This window comes from Arachis hypogaea, chromosome 16 (genome assembly GCF_003086295.3).
Source record: "Arachis hypogaea cultivar Tifrunner chromosome 16, arahy.Tifrunner.gnm2.J5K5, whole genome shotgun sequence".
In the NCBI taxonomy this organism is placed as follows: Eukaryota; Viridiplantae; Streptophyta; class Magnoliopsida; order Fabales; family Fabaceae; genus Arachis; species Arachis hypogaea.
Window position 1 is genome coordinate 38,274,924 of NC_092051.1, and position 13,188 is coordinate 38,288,111.

General features: G+C 38.9%; 2 non-coding genes across 2 annotated transcripts; both read right to left on the minus strand.

Annotated features, from left to right (window-relative positions):
* Positions 1-3,726: 3,726 nt before the first annotated feature.
* On the minus strand, positions 3,727-3,830 carry LOC112761362 (small nucleolar RNA R71). Its single transcript, XR_003181760.1, has one exon. It is a non-coding gene; the product is annotated as a small nucleolar RNA R71 (small nucleolar RNA).
* A 6,992-nt stretch (positions 3,831-10,822) lies between these two features.
* Positions 10,823-10,930, minus strand: LOC112760015 (small nucleolar RNA R71). The gene has a single exon (XR_003180474.1). It is a non-coding gene; the product is annotated as a small nucleolar RNA R71 (small nucleolar RNA).
* Positions 10,931-13,188: the final 2,258 nt, after the last annotated feature.

Sequence of the window (13,188 nt, forward strand, 5' to 3'; positions counted from 1 at the left end):
TTCCAATTTTCAATCAACTGCTGAGTCTGATAACTCAAGTGTTACCAATTACTTAACCAAAACCAAAGGGAGAAAAATCTAAATTAAATTGAAAGCATCATAAATAGAATAAAACAATCATAAATCTGAAATACCTCAAATTATATTAAATAGAATATTCAAATCTAACATGGAAAGATTCATAAGCCAATTTGGCAACATAAGTAATTAACAAGTAAAAGCATTAGAGTAACTAAAAGTAAAAGAGAAACATAAAATTAAAGTTGGGAACATTGAACCTGGATTGAAGAAATAACCATAAACTAAGAGAAATCCTAATTCTAAAACCTAAGAGAGAGGAGAGAACCTCTCTCTCTAGAGAAATACATCTAAAACTTAAAATTATGAATAATGAATCTTGTATGAATTGTCCACATGGATTCCCCCATTCTCTGGCTTCTATTATGTGTTTTTGGGCTTGGATTTGGGCTGAAAAAGGACCCAGAAATCGTTGGGGGAGACTTCTGCAATTTTCTGCATGTGGTGTCCGACACGCGTGCGCGTGGGTCACGTGTTCGCGTCATTTGGAGTTTTTCCGTGTCACGCGTACGTGTCAGTCACGCGTACGCTGATGCCAGGGCATTTTGACCAGTTTCACTGACCTTTTGTTTACTGTTTTAGGGTAGTTTCATGCATTTTCTTAGTAAATAAGCAAGTTTTGGGTAGAAATACACTTACATCTTGTTTCAAGCAAACATTGTGAACTTTACATGATTTCATGAGAATTATGCATGAATTGAATGAAAAATTGGATAATGCATGATCTCATGACTTGGAATAGAGCTTTGATGCACTTTATTTGCTTGATTTCAGGACAAAGGAAGCAAGGAAGAGCCACGTTAGTAGCCACGTTAGTCTAATTAACGTGACCACCAACGTGGAATGGGCATAAGCTTGTGGCGTTAATGAGAAAAGTGATCGCCAATAACGCCTTCAAAAGCCATCATAGCCCACGTTAGTTGCCACGTTAGTTACATTAACGTGGGAGCTAACGTGGAAAGAAAAGAGGAGCTCCAACGTTAGTGGTAAAAGTGAACACCACTAACGTTCCAAAAGGCCATACATAAGCCACATTAAGAGCCACGTTAATCTAATTAACGTGAACTCTAACGTGGGAGGAGGAAGAAATTGCCAACGTTAGTGACACTCACCTTTGTCACTAACGTTGGACTAGGCCAACGTTGCCCACGTTAGTGGTCACGTTAAGACCACTAATGTGAAGGGTAACGTGGATCAAGGAGTGATAGGCCAACGTTAGTGACACTCACCTTTGTCACTAACGTTGGAGATGGCAATTACCACCATGTTAGTGGCCACGTTAATCTAATTAACGTGAACTCTAACGTGGGAAGGAGGGGCGTTTGGAGCATTAGTGACAAAGGTAAGTGTCACTAACGCTCTCGAATCTTAGGCATGCCTACGTTAAGGGTCACGTTAGTTATACTAACGTGAACTTTAACGCGGGGAAAAGAGGCAATTAGCAACGTTATTGGAAAAGGTGAATGCCAATAACGTTTGCAAAGGACCAAGAGGCAATGTTAGTGGTCACGTTAGTGCCACTAATGTTAAAGTTAACGTGGATCGTTTTTGGTTTGGAACGTTAGTAAAAAAGGTGATCGTCACTAACGTTCTCGAACCCACATTTTCACTTAACGTTAACACAACTAACGTCCTAACTAACGTCCATGCCTAACTCACACTTTTTCTGCAAGCAAAGCTGAGCCCATTGAAGATTGTAACTGCTTCAACTAAAGACCGAAGGCCCATATCCAGGACTTGAAGAGCCAACTAGAAGATCAGAAGAGTAGTATATATAGGAGTAGTTTTGAACTAGTAAGGGAGCTTTTGGGCATTTTGGGAGAACTACACTCTGTATATTTTACTTTCTCTATAATTTCTAGTTAATTGAACAATGCATTCTTCTTTATCTTCTTCCATTTCCAGAGCTATGAACAACTAAACTCCTTTTCATCGGGTTAGGGAGCTCTGTTATAGTTTGATGGATCAATAATAGTTTTCATTATTCTTCTTCTTTCTTTTCTCTTGATTTTACTAGAAGGCTTTCAATCTTTATCCAATTGGGTAGTTGTCTTGGAAAAGAAGCTATTCATACTTGGATCTCTTCGGAACCTTGGAAGAGGAATGAAGAGATCATGCTAGAAATGCTTTCTCATGTTGGACCAAATTGGGGTTTGGATGGATATAGTGACATATAATCCTACCAACACTTTGATTTGGGAATACATGTGGTATAATCAGTGACCATACTTCATCTCTTCTCATGAGCAATTAGACCAAGGAATTGGCTATTGATCAAGATTTGAGAGATTGAATTACCAAGGAATTGGAATCCAATGACTTAAGATTGGCAAGGAGATCAATGAATACATTGATTGAGGAAGAGATGAGAATGAACTTGATCCGGAGAATACAACATCTCCTGAGCCCAATGAATCCCCCATTTCTGATCTTACCCATTCTCTTTACTTTCTGCCAATTACTTTTATGTTCATTTCCCCAAACCCCCGTTTAAGATTCTGCAATTTACTTTCCGTCATTTACATTCTGCCATTTACTTCCAGCAATTACACTTTCTGTTATTTACTTCCCGCCATTTACTTTTCTGCAAATCTCAACTCAATTTCTGCTTAGCTCAACTAGAACATTCCTCTGATTAAAGTTGCTTGACCAATCAATCCCTGTGGGATTCGACCTTACTCTATTGTGAGTTTTTACTTGACGACAATTCGGTATACTTGCCGAAGAAAAATTTGTTGAGAGACAAGTTTCCGTGCATCAAGTTTATGGCGCCGTTGCCAGGGATTGATTTTGTATCAACAATGATTAAATTGGTGGATAACTAGATTGAGCATTTTTCTTTGTCTGATTTAATTTCATTTGAGTGATTTACTTTCAGTTTTAGCTATTTTCTTCCCTTTACCCCTTACCCGTTTGTGGTGTTATCTTCATTTTTTTTACAATTCAGTTCACTAACCCACTAACTGTTTAATATATTGCATCACTCAACACTAACAGCACCCCTAATAGGAGTAACTGCTCCATCAATTCCCTTTCCTGTTTTTTGCTCTGTTGGTTGTATGACAGGTAGAAGAAGCGGGGCTTCAACTTCCTTTGATTCTGAACCTGAGAAGACCTTCCTTAGATTAAGGAAGGAAGCAAGAGGAAAGAGAGTCGTTGGTGCTGAGGAAGAGGAGGAGTATTTTGAACCAAACATGGAGGAGAATATGGAGAAACCACCATGAAGAAGAGGCTCACAACCATGCCAGAGAAGGACCAGCAAATCATGCTGGGCAAGAGAGAAGAGTTCTAGGCTCTTATATCAATCCAAACCCAGGAAATTGTGGAAGTAGCATCCAAAAGCCAACCATACATGCCAATAACTTTGAACTAAAGCCACAGCTCATCACCCTTGTTCAGAACAACTGTTCATTCGGAGGAAGTGTCCAAGAAGACCCCAATCAACATCTCACCACCTTCCTAAGGATATGTGATACTGTGAAGTCGAATGGTGTTCATCCTGACACCTATAGATTGCTTTTGTTCCCCTTTTCACTCAAGGACAAAGCATCTAAATGGCTGGAATCTTTTCCGAAGGAAAGTTTAACAACATGGGAAGATGTGGTGAACAAATTCTTGGCGAGATTCTACCCTCCTCAGAGAATTAACAGGTTGAGAGCTGAAGTACAAACCTTCAGGCAACAAGATGGTGAAACTCTCTATGAAGCATGGGAGAGGTTTAAGGACTTGACAAGAAGGTGCCCATCAGACATGTTCAATGAATGGGTGCAGTTATATATTTTCTATGAGGGTCTTTCTTATGAATCAAAGAAGGCAGTAGACCACTCATACGGGGATCTCTGAACAAGAAGAAGACCATTGAAGAAGCCATAGAAGTCATTGAGACTGTAGCTGAGAATGATTACTTCTATGCTTCTGAAAAGGGCAATACTAGAGGAGTGATGGAGCTGAACAACGTGGATGCACTGTTGGCTCAAAACAAGATGATCACCAAGCAGCTGGCTGACCTTACCAAGAAGATGGAAAGGAACCAGTTGGCAGCAGTCACCACCTCATCAGCAGCTCAAGAAGGAGTGAATACAGAGGATGAGAGTGATCAGGAACAAGCCAACTACATTGGGAACTCACCTAGGCAGACCCATGATCCATACTCCAAAACTTATAATCTTGGTTGGAGGAACCACCCAAACTTTGGGTGGGGAAATCAACAAGATCAAGGCCAAGATCAGAGACGTCACAACCCCAACAACAATGCAGCTCACCAACATTCCACACAGAGATCATATCAGCACCCACTTAACAATACCTCTCAACATCCATATCAAAACCAAAATAGCCCTTCTCATCCCTCCAATCTCAACTCACCATCATCCGAAGATAGACTCTCCAGAATTGAGACCCTACTAGAAGGCATATGTAAGGAAATCCAAGATAACAAGGTGTTCAAGGAGGAGGTGTGAGCCAATATCAAAAACCAGGGAGACACCATCAAGAGGCTAAAATTTCAAGTGGGATACCTCTCTGAGAAGATTCCCAAACCTACTGACAGTTTCCCAAGTGACATAGAGAAAAACCCGAGAGGTGAAGCAAAGAAAGTGAGATGGAAAGAATGCAAGATGGTCACTATAAGTGATAACGGGACTGAGAAAGAGCTGAACAAACTCTTAGAACACTCTGGAGATACTTCAGCAGAGAAGCAGGAAGAGGGTAATCAAGAAACCAAAACTACACAAAAGGAGATTCTGAAACTCTATGCACCTTTTCCCCAAAGATTCAAAGGTGGTGTAGAAAAGAGAATATACTCAAAGTTCCTCGACATGTTTTCATCCCTTCAAGTAAACATACCATTTATCAAGGCTCTCCAATAAATGCCCTCATACATTAAGTGTATGAAGGAGCTACTGACCAGGAAAAGCTCACTCAAAGGAGGGCAAACAATAGTGATGAATAAGGAGTGCAGTGCTCTCATTCAACCAGAGTTACCTACAAAAAGGAAGGATCTAGGGAGTTTTCACATCTCCTGTGCCATAGGAGAAATAAGGTTTGATAAAGGACTCTGTGACCTGGGAGTAAGCATCAACTTAATGCCTTTATCCCTCATGAAGAAGCTGTAGATCAATGAGCTAACGCCCACAGACGTAGTCATCAAGCTGGCTGACAAAACTAAAAAACAAGCAGTAGGAGTGGTTGAAAACGTGTTGGTAAAGGTTGGGAACTACTTCTTTCCCACAGACTTTGTCATATTGGAAATAGAAGAGAGTCACCTCCACCCAATCATATTGGGAAGACCATTCCTAGCCACAGCCAGAGCACTTATAGATGTGGAGCGACGAGAGCTAATACTGAGGATACATGATGAACAACTCGCATTCAATGTCTTCAAACCCTCACAAGAAGCAGATCAAGAAAACAAGGAATCAAGGGAAGATCACAATGATGCACTGGTGAAAGAAACAAGCACCGAAGCACAAACAGTACACCCTGGAATCCCTTTGGTTGGTAAATAAAACAGTCAGAAGGTGCAACAGCTAAAGGAAACCCAAGAGGAGCCAAACCCACCAGAGTCGTATGAGACCAGCAACAAAATTTTCCTGGGGAAGGAGGCCACAAAGAGCAGGGTAACATTAAAAGAAATAAGGAAGAAGGCACCAAGGGGATGGAGGAACAAAAAGATCCCTACAGAAGATTTCTCTCCAGGGGATAAAGTGATCTTAGCTCATCTCCCAGCTATTCTACCTCATCTCCCCACCATACCATCTCAGCTGCCTAAAGTTTTCACCATCAGCAAATTCTCTCCTTAGAACATGTGGAGATCCTTAATGAAGCCAATGGAGATAGATTCACTGCGAAGGGAGAAGATTTGAAGCATTACCAACCACCCTGACAAAGGCAGAACGTCAAGCTAGTGACGCAAAGAAGCGCTTCATGGGAGGCAACCCATGTTTTATATGCTTTTAAAGTAGTTAATAAAGCAATGTTCATGAATTCCAAATCAACTTTGACATACACTTAAATGAATCCTTGTATGCAACATATAGTGAAGAACAAGTTTGGTGTTCAAGGCACACTAAGAGAACATAAATGCAATTCATATCATGTCACTCTTAGAACCTTGAACAAATCTTTTTACACTACATGGCCACAAACTAAGTTTGGTGTCACCAATGTTGCATACATGGACAGTTAAATAGTCAGTTGGTTTGCATTCATGAATAGCACTTAGTTACTTAAAAACAAAAATTTTAAAAAGTAGTTATCCCATTTTCTAATTTTGCCGCCAACTTTCAACGTTATTAATTTTATTCCTTTGTCTTGTATAGGAATTAAAGGAATGATTAAAGAGAAATTGATGGGACAAGTGAAGAAGAAGGGTTTGGCCACTTCAAAAATGGGGACTATACACATGTCTTCAAGGGGAATACATTGGGAAATGTTACCATGCAACATTGGAAGAATAACACGCTTGGAAACCGAACCAACCCCATCATAAAAGTGATGATCCTTGTGCCCATCCCATGCTGAACCCCATCCGTTCATCATAAGCCTACACCATCAATCCACACCTTTCATTTACTCACCACTTTTCTATATAAGTGGTTCCTAGTCCGTACCTCTTTACATTCCAATTACCCTTTCTTTGTACTTCTCACTTTCGGAACTCAACACCTCTTACCCCATCGAAAGCATTCTCACCCACTCCCTTAACTACACCCTATCCTAACCCGGCCGAATTCCATCATCGATCCACACCGTTCAACACCTTCACATATCAAAAGTCACTTATGCCATCATCAAGCTCCAAAAGGTGAAAGGGAAAGACACCGGTGGAGAGCATTCCTTTTGATGAAGGAAGGTTCAAGACCGCCTTTCATGAGCTTCAATTCGAATGTATAAAACACAAGAAAGTATTTCCAGAGCTGATATTCCAATTCAACGATGATGAGTGCCTGTAGATTAGAGAAAAGATTGAACAGAGGGGTTGGCAAGAGCTCACGAACCCAGAAACTGATGAGCGGATAATTTTATACGCTTTTTGGCATTGTTTTTACATAGTTTTCAGTATGATTTAGTTAGTTTTTAGTATATTTTTATTAGTTTTTAAATAAAAATCACATTTCTGGACTTTACTATGAGTTTGTGTGTTTTTCTGTGATTTCAGGTATTTTCTGGCCGAAATTGAGGGACTTGAGCAAAAATCAGATTCAGAGGTTGAAGAAGGACTGCAGATGCTGTTGGATTCTGACCTCCCTGCACTCAAAGTGGATTTTCTGGAGCTACAGAATTCCAAATGGCGCGCTCTGAATTGAGTTGGAAAGTAGACATCCAGGGCTTTCCATCCATATATAATAGTCCATACTTTGCTTGAGTTTAGACGATGTAAACTGGCGTTGAACGCCAGTTCTATGCTGCATTCTGGAGTCAAACGCCAGAAACAGGTTACAAAGTGGAGTTAAACGCCAGAAACAGGTTACAAACTGGCATTCAAATCCAAGAAAGACCTCTACACGTATAAAGCTCAATGCTTAGCCCAAGCACACACCAAGTGGGCCCCATAAGTGGATTTCTGCATCATTTACTCATTTCTGTAAACCCTAGTAACTAGTTTAGTATAAATAGGACTTTTTACTATTGTATTTACATCTTTGGAACATCTCTAGTTTCATCTTTAGACTTTCATGGGGGATGGCCATTCGGCCATGCCTGGACCATTATCACTTATGTATTTTCAAACGGTAGAGTTTCTACACACCATAGATTAAGGTGTGGAGCTCTGCTGTTCCTCATGAATTAATACAAAGTACTACTATTTTTCTATTCAATTCAAGCTTATTCCTATTCTAAGATATCCATTCGCACCCAAGAACATGATGAATGTGATGATTATGTGACGTTCATCATCATTCTCACTTATGAACGCGTGCCTGACAAACACTTCCATTCTACATGCAAACAAGCTAGAATGAATATCTCTTAGATATTTAATACAGAGGACCGAGTCCTAGATATTAGAATCTTCGTGGTATAAGTTAGAACCCATGGATGGCCATTCTTGAGATCCGGAAAGTCTGAACCTTGTCTGTGGTATTCCGAGTAGGATCTGGGAAGGGATGGCTGTGACGGGCTTCAAACTCGCGAGTGCTGGGCGTAGTGACAGACGCAAAAGGATAGTAAATCCTATTCCAGTATGATCGAGAACCGACAGATGATTAGCCATGCAGTGACAGCGCATTGGACCATTTTCATAGAGAGGAAGGGATGTAGCCATTGACAACGATGATGCCCTACATAAAGCTTACCATGGAAAGGAGTAGGAATGATTGGATGAAGACAGCAGGAAAGCAGAGGTTCAGAGGAACGAAAGCATCTCTATACGCTTATCTGAAATTCTCACCAAAGAATTACATAAGTACCTCTATCTTTATTTTGCGTTTTATTTATCTTTTTATTATCAATTCACCATAACCATTTGAATCTGCCTGTCTGAGATTTACAAGGTGACCATAGCTTGCTTCAAGCCGACAATCTACGTGGGATCGACCCTTACTCACGTAAGGTTTATTACTTGGACGACCCAATGCACTTGCTGGTCAGTTGTGCGAAGTTGTGACAAATAATTAAGATTATGAACGTGTGTATAAAGTTTTCAGCGCCGTTACCAAGGAATGGAACCGTCACGATTTCTGCGCACCAAATTTTTGGCGCCGTTGCCAGGGATTGTTCGAGTTTGGACAACTGACGGTTCATCTTGTTACTCAGATTAGGTAATTTTATTTTAATTTTAAGCTTTTTATTTCTTATTTTCGAAAAATATAAAAAAAATATTTTCTTCTTTTTTGTTTTTCCCAATTAAATTTCGAAAAAAAAATTTTCAAAAAAAAAGTTTAATAAAATAATAAAACCAAAAATATTTTGTGTTTCTTGTTTGAGTCTAGAGTCAAGTTTTAAGTTTGGTGTCAATTGCATCTTTTTAATTTTCTAAAAAATTATTTTCGAAAATTTCATGCATTGCATTCTTCATGATCTTCAAGTTGTTCTTGGCCAGTCTTCTTGTTTGATCTTTTTTCTTGTTTTGTGTCTTTTCTTGTTTTTCATATGCATTTTCAATTTGTTAATGTCTAAAGAATAAAAAATTTTAAGTTTGGTGTCTTGCATGTTTTCTTTTCTTGAAAAATTTTCAAAAATAAGTTCTTGGTGTTCATCTTGACATTCAAAGTGTTCTTGGTGCTCATCTTGACATTCATAGTGTTCTTGCATGCATCACATGTTTTGATCCAAAATTTTCATGCATTGAGTCTTTTTGATGTTTTTCTCTTTCTTTATTAAAATTCAAAAATAAAAAAAATATCTTTCCCATTTTCACTCATAAATTTTCGAAAATTTGAGTTGACTTTTTCAAAACTTTTTAAATTTTAGTTGTTTCTTATGAGTCAAATCAAATTTTCAATTTAAAAATCTTATCTTTTTCAAATCTTTTTCATTTTTCTTTCATAATTTTCGAAAATTCCAAAATGATTTTCAAAAAATCTTTTTCTTATTTTGTTTCATAATTTCGAATCTTTACTAACAATTAATGTGATTGATTCAAAAAAATATTAAGTTTGTTACTTGCCTAAAAAGAAAGGTTCAATCTTTAAACTCTAGAATCATATCTTTTTAGTTTCTTGTTAGTCAAGTAATCAACTTTAATTTTCAAAATCAAATCTTTTTAAATTTCTTTTCCAAATCTTTTTCAAATTAAGTTTCAATCACATCTTTTTCAAAATCAATTTCAAAATCTTTTCTAACTTCTTACCTTTTTAAAATTGATTTTCAAATTTTTTTAATCAATCCTATCTTTTTGCTTTAATCATATCTTTTTCAAAACTACCTAACTAATTCTCTCTCTCTAATTTTCGAAAATCACCTTCCTCTTTTTCAAAATTCTTTTTTAATTAACTAATTATTTTAATTTTTAATTTTAATTTTATTTTTTTTCTAATTTTTAAATTTTATTTTAATTTAATTAATTTTCGAAATTCCCTCTCTCTCATCTCCTTCTAATTATTTATTTATTTACTAACACTTCTCTTCATCTCAAAATTCGAACCCTCTCTTCCTCTTGGTGTTCGAATTTCTCTTCTTCTATTCTTCTATTCTTATACTCACATACAGGAATCTCTATACTGTGACATAGAGGATTCCATATTTTCTTTTCTGTTTTCTTCTTCTTCATATGAGCAGGAACAGGGATAAGAACATTCTTGTTGAAGCTGATCTTGAACCTGAAAGGACTCTGAAGAGGAAGCTAAGGGAAGCCAAAGCACAACTCTCTGGAGAAAATCTGACAGAAATTTTTGAAAAAGAAGAAAACATGGCCAAAAATAATAACAATGCAAAGAAGATGCTTGGTGACTTTACTGCACCAAATTCCAATTTACATGGAAGAAGCATCTCAATCCCTGCCATTGGAGCAAACAATTTTGAGCTTAAACCTCAATTAGTTTCTCTGATGCAACAGAACTGCAAGTTTCATGGGCTTCCATCTGAAGATCCTTTTCAGTTCTTAACTGAATTCTTGCAGATCTGTGATACTCTTAGGACCAATGGGGTTGATCCTGAGGTCTACAGGCTTATGCTTTTCCCGTTTGCTGTAAGAGACAGAGCTAGAGTATGGTTGGACTCTCAACCTAAAGATAGCCTGAACTCTTGGGATAAGCTGGTCACGGCTTTCTTAGCCAAGTTCTTTCCTCCTCAAAAGCTTAGCAAGCTTAGAGTGGATGTTCAAACCTTCAGACAGAAAGAAGGTGAATCCCTCTATGAAGCTTGGGAGAGATACAAAGAACTGACCAAAAAATGTCCTTCTGACATGCTTTCAGAATGGACCATCCTGGATATATTCTATGATGGCCTGTCTGAGTTATCAAAGATGTCACTGGACCATTCTGTAGGTGGATCCATCCATCTAAAGAAAACACCTGTAGAAGCTCAAGAACTTATTGACATGGTTGCAAATAACCAGTTTATGTACACTTCTGAAAGGAATCCTGTGAGTAATGGGACGCCTATGAGGAAGGGAGTTCTTGAAATTGATACTCTGAATGCCATATTGGCTCAGAATAAAATATTGACTCAGCAAGTCAATATGATCTCTCAGAGTCTGAATGGATTGAAGGAATCATCCAACAGTACTAAAGAGGCATCTTCTGAAGAAGAAGCTTATGATCCTGAGAACCCTGCAATAGCAGAAGTGAATTACATGGGTGAACCCTATGAAAACACCTATAATCCCTCATGGAGAAATCATCCAAATTTCACATGGAAGGATCAACAAAAGCCTCAACAAGGCTTTAACAATGGTGGAAGAAACAGGTTTAGCAATAGCAAGTCTTTTCCATCATCCACTCAGCAAAAGACAGAGAGTCCTAAGCAGGATCCATCTAGCTTAGCAAATATAGTCTCTGATCTATCTAAGGCCACTTTAAGTTTCATGAATAAAACAAGGTCCTCCATTAGAAATCTGGAGGCATAAGTGGGCCAGCTGAGTAAAAGGGTCACTGAAACCCCTCCTAGTACTCTCCCAAGCAATACAAAAGAGAATCCAAAAAGAGAGTGCAAGGTCATTGAATTAACCATCATAGCTGAACCTACAAGGGAGGGAGAGGACGTGAATCCCAGTGAGGAAGACCTCCTAGGACGTCCAGTGATCAACAAGGAGTTTCCCTCTGAGGAACCAAAGGAATCTAAGACTCATCTAGAGACCATAGAGATTCCATTGAACCTCCTTATGCCATTCATGAGCTCTGATGAGTATTCTTCTTCTAAAGAGAATGAAGATGTTACTGAAGAGCAAGTTGCCAAGTACCTTGGTGCAATCATGAAGCTGAATGCCAAATTATTTGGTAATGAGACTTGGGAAGATGAACCTCCCTTGCTCATCAATGAACTAAGTGATATGGATCAACTGAGATTGCCTCAGAAGAAACAGGATCCTGGAAAGTTCTTAATACCTTGTACCATAGGTACCATGACCTTTGCAAAGGCTCTATGTGACCTTGGATCAGGGATAAACCTCATGCCACTCTCTGTAATGGAGAAACTGGGAATCTTTGAGGTGCAAGCTGCCAGAATCTCATTAGAGATGGCAGACAACTCCAGAAAATAGGCTTATGGACAAGTAGAGGACGTGCTAGTAAAGGTTGAAGGCCTTTACATCCCTGCTGATTTTATAATCCTAGACACTGGGAAGGAAGAGGATGAATCCATCATCCTTGGAAGACCCTTCCTAGCCACAGCAAGAGCTGTGATTGATGTGGACAGAGAAGAGTTAGTCCTTCAACTGAATGAGGACAACCTTGTGTTTCAAACTCAAGGATCTCCTTCTGTAACCATGGAAAGGAAGCATGAAAAGCTTCTCTCACTGCAGAGTCAATCAAAGCCCCCACAGTCAAACTGTATGTTTGGTGTTGGGAGGCCACAACCAAACTCTAAGTTTGGTATTGAACCCCCACATTCAAACTCTAAGTTTGGTGTTGGGAGGTTCCAACCTTGCTCTGATTATCTGTGAGGCTCCACGGGAGCTCACTGTCAAGCTATTGACATTAAAGAAGCGCTTGTTGGGAGGCAACCCAATGTTATTTAATCATATCTATTTTATTGTCTCTTTTTTATTTCATGTTTTATTAGGTTGATGATCATGTGAAGTCACAAAAACTACTAAAAAATCAAAAACAGAGTGAAAAATAGAATGAAAAACAGCACACCCTGGAGGAGAACAGTCTGGCGTTTAAACGCCAGAAACAAGCATCTGTCTGGCGTTTAACGCCAGAAACAGGCACCAAGCTGGCGTTTAACGCCAGAAACAAGCATCTACCTGGCGTTAAACGCCAGAACAGAGCATGGAAGTGGCGTTTAATGCCAGAAACAGGCAGCAGTCTGGCGTTAAACGCTAGGATTGCATGTATAGGGCGTTTTACACGTCTAAAGGGTACATGGATAAAAAATCCTTGACACCTCAGGATCTGTGGACCCCACAGGATCCCCACCTAACCCTATTCTCTCCTCTTCACACCTTTTCATAACTCTCTTCCCCAAATGCCCTTCACCAATCACTTCAATCACTCTTTCCCATCA